Source organism: Solanum stenotomum, chromosome 7 (assembly GCF_019186545.1).
Source record: "Solanum stenotomum isolate F172 chromosome 7, ASM1918654v1, whole genome shotgun sequence".
NCBI classification, from domain to species: Eukaryota; Viridiplantae; Streptophyta; class Magnoliopsida; order Solanales; family Solanaceae; genus Solanum; species Solanum stenotomum.
The window spans coordinates 4,784,466-4,791,141 of NC_064288.1; positions in this window are offsets into that span (position 1 = coordinate 4,784,466).

Sequence of the window (6,676 nt, forward strand, 5' to 3'; positions counted from 1 at the left end):
CCAACAATCAGCTTCTCTGAAGCAAACGACGGACCAGCAGCACGGACCGTAGATCGACCTACGGTCCGTCAATCCCTTCCGTAGCTCCATACTTAGCATCTTCAAAAATCAGGTACTGGAACCCTCGCAGTCTCACTCTACGGATCAACAGTACGGTCCATAGATCAATCTACGGACCGTCAATGGGCACCGTGGTTCCACACTTAGTCAAATTTCCCTGATTTGTCCTCAACACATTCCTGCTGATCTACGGTCATCACCTACGGACCGTGAATGGACTTACGGTCCGTAGATGACCTCCGTGGATGCCTTTTTCTACATTTCCTTCAGCTATCTCTAAACTTCCGCGCCTGAACACATTTCCTACAAAACATGATAAAACACATAAAAACCAATATAAAAAGGCCCTAGACACACACAACTTGTAAGTGAAATGTATTAGAAATACCGTAAACTCACGGTATATCAAAGATTCAACCCTAGTTTCTTGACATTCATTCATCATGTAGGATAACATCACAATACAATAATGAATTACATGTAAACATACTAGATTGTGATCATTCAATCAACACTCAATACATGCTAGGGTTTTGGATTGAGAAAGAAGGGAAATCATGGGTCTTGTGGGGAATTGTTCAAAAACCAACAACATTACATAAATTCATCCACAAACATTCATATATAATCATAAATAACCATTTTAGATCAATCGAATCGAGTTTAAAAAGTGACCCACGATTTTGAGTGAAAACCTAGAAATTGGGGAACTTTGAAAATATATTTGAAAGGGCTTCTTGGTGATAGCTAACCAAGAATAAAGAACTCTCATACCTTAGGTGTAGATTCCCATCAAAATCCCATGAGAAACACTCCATCTTCAAGCCCTAGATTGATCTCTTCTTGGTTCTTCAATGGAGGTTCTAGAGAGAAGACTTTGGGAGAGAAAAGGCAAATTATGTTTTGATTTGGGGTCTTGACTTGTGGTGAATTAATGGATTAGCATAGGGTCCTATAAGTTTATATAGTTCATTAATTAATAACCTAACCGACCTCCCTTAACCCCTACTTAATTAACTAACCAACCCACTAACCCTTAACTTAATTAAAAACTGCCAAAACTGGCAGCATCTACGGAGCCCCATCTACGGACCGTAATTTGATCTACTGTCCGTAGTTTGGGTCCGTCAATTGGACCTGGGACTGACAGTGCTTCACTATTTTGGCCATAACTTTTTGATCCGAGATCGGAATTGGGAAAACCTAGCGGCGTTGGAAAGAGGACTCAGAGACCTTTTATTGGATAGGTAATGGCCCACCTAATTCGTTTTGAGGTATGAGATATGACCATTTAAAGTTGACCCTCACTCCTAACTTAAAACTAAAAACTATTTTTAGGGGACTGTTTTGAGGGTCTTGGCTCTAAATGATTTCATGACTTTGCTTAAGGTCTTGCTAGCTTATAAAGGTGATTAATCAACTAGCTAAACAATCCCTCAATCCCTTAGTCAATTAACTAACTTAATCCCTAATCACCAACTTAAGACTAGAAGGCTGGAAATTGGCAGCACCTACGGACCGTAGGTGGAGTTATAGCCCGTGTTGTGCTTTCGTCGTTTGGTTCAGAGGATCCCTTTTTGGGATCCAAGCCTCCCAAGACTAATTCCCCAACTATGACCTAGACCTACGGTCCGTAGACCAGTCTACTGGCCGTACATGGATCTCGTAAGTCAGGTTGTCTTTTGACAGCTTTTGTGTAGATGTTGGGGTCCTCCTCAAGGACCCCTTGGGTGGTCCTTGGGGGAGTCGTACCCGAACGTTTAACCCCTAAACATGGTGTTCTACATGTAGGAGTCACTTCTACAAGTTTTCACCCTTAAACAACACTCCAAACTTCAACGACAAGACCCTTACAACTTACTAGTTCAAATGACTAGTTTCCGGACGTCATGGTCGTTTCTTGACGTTTGACCCCTAAAATCACCAAACTAACTTCAATAGCCTTTTGTCATAATTTAAACAAGTTTCCAACTATAAACCTAACATGTGAGGCTATAGTTCAACCTACTAGATTTAGTCAAGCCTTAGTTAGGTCTTACTAGTTCGTATGGGGTGTTACAGACGTGACATAACAAATAAGACCCCAAGTGATACTAAATAATCACTTCACATAAGCATGATGTAATGAAATACAATTCAAGAGATATAACCGATATAAGTCTCAAATCATAAGATGACAGAATTGATACATACAGTTACATAAAAGAATACACAGAACATTACTAAGTCTGACATAGCCTTTCTAATATCATAGGAGTGGTTGATACATAGCTCATGCACCATGTACAAGTCTAAAACAAAAAATGATACCATAGAATAAATAAAAGTATTTTGTGGCTTTGTCCTCGAATCATGAGGACTCACCAATCCAAGTGATCAAAGCAGAGCAATCCACCTAAGTGCGTCCGGATGGAGGAGCGTCAGATCCTATATTATGAGACAATGTAGGAACTAATATGCATTAGTACGATGAATGTACTAAGTATGGGGAAATGTATGAAAATATAAACATGATAACATAATGAGTTAGAAACACGGATATGCAAGACCAAGTAAAGATATATTGAAGTTTGAAAGCCAAATCTTAAAGCGTATACAAGGCAATACATTTTAAAATCATAAAGAAAGCTTTCATAAAATCTTTGAAGAAAACATAGTTCATTTGTGGGATATTTATCGTTAACCGACAATAAGACCATGTGAGTTATAATATGGAATTTGGTGTAACCCTCCCACTGAAAAGAGAGAGAGACTACTTACCAAGGTTGAACTCCGTATCATTCATATTTGCTAAGATGGTTCCATTAGTTAGGTTATTTAAGACACCCTACGGGGCACGTAGTTTGAGATAGGAAGATTGCTTCTACAGACCCGACCTCTACTAGCGGGAGAGCCTCCATCTTAAAGTTCTTTCAGTGCTAAGTGAAACCCAATGGAAGAGACATAATCATAATTATATCAAAATACTTGGAAATGCAACAATTAAGACTACCAATCCCATCATAAATTCATATTAGAATAGGTCCTTTCAAAACTATGATTTCATAAAAAATTCATAATAGACACTTACGTTTCTAAGCATCTAATCATGATTTTGTTCATATGTGAGAAAACCTTTCACAAATCATTGACACTTATTCTTAAAAGCATCATTTAGTCATAAATCATTAGTTTCATAAAACATACATAGATTCATAATCATAATTCATATGTTCATATTCATAAAATAGACAAAGGCATGAGTTCATGTGAAAACAATTGGAAATCATGTAATTGAGTTAAATCAAGCATAATAAGATTGAATATAAGTAATTGAATCAATATAAATTAAACTCATGGAGAATCATATGAAACCCTAAGAGACTAGGGTGAAATTGAATTAGAGACTGAGTTTCTTGTGGAACCCAATGGATGAAAGAGATCCATTGGTGATTTCCCTACCTTAGCAATCAAAGCCCAAAAGCAATAAAGGAAGAAACATTGAAGTTCTTTACCTTAGGGCTTGAGAGAGAATTTGAGAAGAAATTCTTGAGAGATTTTTGTGAGTTTGAGTGAATAAGTTAGGTTTGAAGACTAAAAACAATTGTAGGACCAAAACAACATAGTTTAGGGGTTAACTGGGTACGAAAATACCGAAACTTCCTTGCTTAAAAACTATCGGATGACTCTTACAAACTGGACCTACAGATCGTAGGAATTCCTAGGTCCATCTTGGCCAGTCGTAGGGTCAACTCCATGAACCCAAAAATCCTGAACCATTTCCAAGAGTAGCTTATGTGGATCATCGACCTTCCTACAGTCGATAGAACTCTTCCGTAGATCTAAATTTTACCAAGAATCCTTTGAGTCCAAAGCACCTTCCACAAAACCTTTCTACGACTCATCCTATTGATTTGTAGACCATCATCTGGGACTTGACATTTCCAAAATCTCCACCTAGTTCCTATGACTACCTTCCTACGGTCTGTAGGTTAACTCGTGGAAACTACTTCAGTGCCTAAAAATGCAACCTTTCCTTTCCAATTCAACTTTTTAATTTCTGAGGTGTTACAATATCTCCCTCTTGGGAAGGTTCATCCTCAAAAGGGACTCAATCTAGCATGAATACAATAGGGAGAGAGACTAACAACCCAACATGAATTAATCACATCAAAATGCACATAACCAAGGAGTAATCAACTTTAAGCTAAAACATAAACTTAAAACAAGTTTTCATGAACATGGATGCATATGGAAACATGAGAATGCATGAATCTGAAGAAAAAAAACCATTAGGAACTTAATACCTCAAGATAGAATAAGAGCATAGGGAAAGAGATGGGGATACTTGGATGTCATATCGTTTTTGGCTTCCCAAGTAGCACCTTAAATAATTGATTCCTCCATAGAACTTTTACGAAAACAACTTCTTTATTTCTTAACTTCCGAACCTGACTATTCAAAATTTCAACTAGAACTTCTTCATACGAAAGACTCTCTGGAACTCCCTAACTTTCCAATAATACTATAGACATCACATCTCCAACACACTTTTTCAACAAAGAGACATGGAATACCGGATCTACCAATGTCAAGTTGGTGGGTAACTCTAATTCATAAGCAACCTTGCTAATACGCCTCAAAATCTAATATGAGCCCACATAATGGGGACAAAGCTTCCCTTTATTTCTGAATCTCATAAAACCCCTCATGGTTGAGATTCTCAAGTAAACACAATCATCAACATCAGATTCAACCTCTTTTCTTATAACATCAGCATATGACTTTTATTGACTTTGACCTATTTTCAATATTTCCCTAATAAGTCGAACATTCTCCATAGCCTCATGCACTGACCCGGGACCTATCAAAGTTACTTCACCAACTTCAAACCAACCAATAGAAGACCTACATCTCCTACCATAGAGAGCCTCAAATGGAGTCATTGGGATACTTGTTTGATAAATTTTTTATAAGCAAACTCGATCAAAGGAAAATGATTATCCCAATTACCTTTGAATTTAATCACATAAGCTTTCAAAATACCCTCCAAAGTATGGATAGTACGACCGACTTAACTATAAGTCTACAGATGAAAAGTTGTGTTTAGCTTCACTTAAGTACCAAGACCCTTTTAAAAAGTCCTCCAAAACTGACATATAAACTAAGTACCACGATCGGAGATAATGGTTAGAGGCATCCCATGCAACCTCACCATTTCCCGAATGCAAAGCTTAACATAGTCTTCGGCTAAAAATAAAGTCTTCATTGGAAGAAAATGAGCGAACTTCATCATCTGATCCATAATAACCCAAATTGAGTCAAATGGACAACAAGTACGAGGTAAAATGGTAATGAAATCATATTTAAGTCTTCCCACTTTCAAGTAGGAATTATAATGTCTTGATCCAAACCACCCAGTTTCTGATGCTCAACTTTCACTTATTGACAATTATGACACTTAGTTACAAATTTCTCCATATCCTTCTTCATCCTATTCCTCTAATAGACCTCCCACAAATCTGGTACATTTTGGTGGCTCCTAAGTGAATAGAATGCTGAGAATTGTGAGCTTCCATCAAAATTTGAATCCTCAACTCAATGACATTCGGAACATATAACTGGCCTTGGTATCAAAGGACACCATCTCCTCCTTGGGAGAAAGCCTCAATGGCTTTTTAGAAAACTGACTCCTTCAAATCAATCAATACCAGATCAAGATCTTGCTTAGCATTCACATCCAAAACAAGAGACAATTCTAAACCATTTTGAACAATTACACCATCCTCATTGGAATCAACCAAGCGAACACCCAATCGGGCCAATCTATGAGCATCACAAACTAACTTTTTATTTCCATCCTCAACATCAGGAACACTACACATCGATAGTCGACTAAGAGTTTTGGCATCACATTCGCCTTACCTGGATGATAAAGGACACTTATGTCGTAATATTTGGATAACTCAAGTCATCTCCTTTGGAGATAATTAAAGTCCTTTCGGGTGAATGTATATTTCAGGCTCGTATAGTCAGTGAACACATCTGTTTGAACACCATATAGGTAATGTATCCAAATATTTAAAGCAAAAACCACTACCTCTAACTCCAAGTCATGAGTTAGATAATTCCTTTCATGCACCTTTAATTGCCTTGAAGCATAAGCAATAACTTTCTCATGTTGCATCAAAACACAACGAAGAATAATCTGTGAAGTATCACAATATACAACAAAACCATCCGATCCTTCCATTAATGTCAATATAGGGGCTGAAGTGAGTCTATCATTGAAATCTTGAAAGCTCTTCTCAAAAGATTCTGACCAAAGGAATTTTACCTTCTTTTGAGTCAACATTGTCAAAAGCGAAGCAATAGAGGAAAATCAATCCACAAACCTTCTATTGTAACCAACCAAACCCAAGAAACTTCGTATGTCTAAAGTAGACAAAGGTCTAGGTCAATTCTTAACCGCCTCGGTCTTTTAAGGATCAATTTCATTACCATCGCCAGAGACAATATGGCCAAGAAAAGCAACGGACCTCACCCAAAACTCACATTTGCTAAACTTAGCAAACAATTGATGATCCTTAAGGATATGCAACACAATCCTTAAATGTTCAACATGTTCATCCTCACT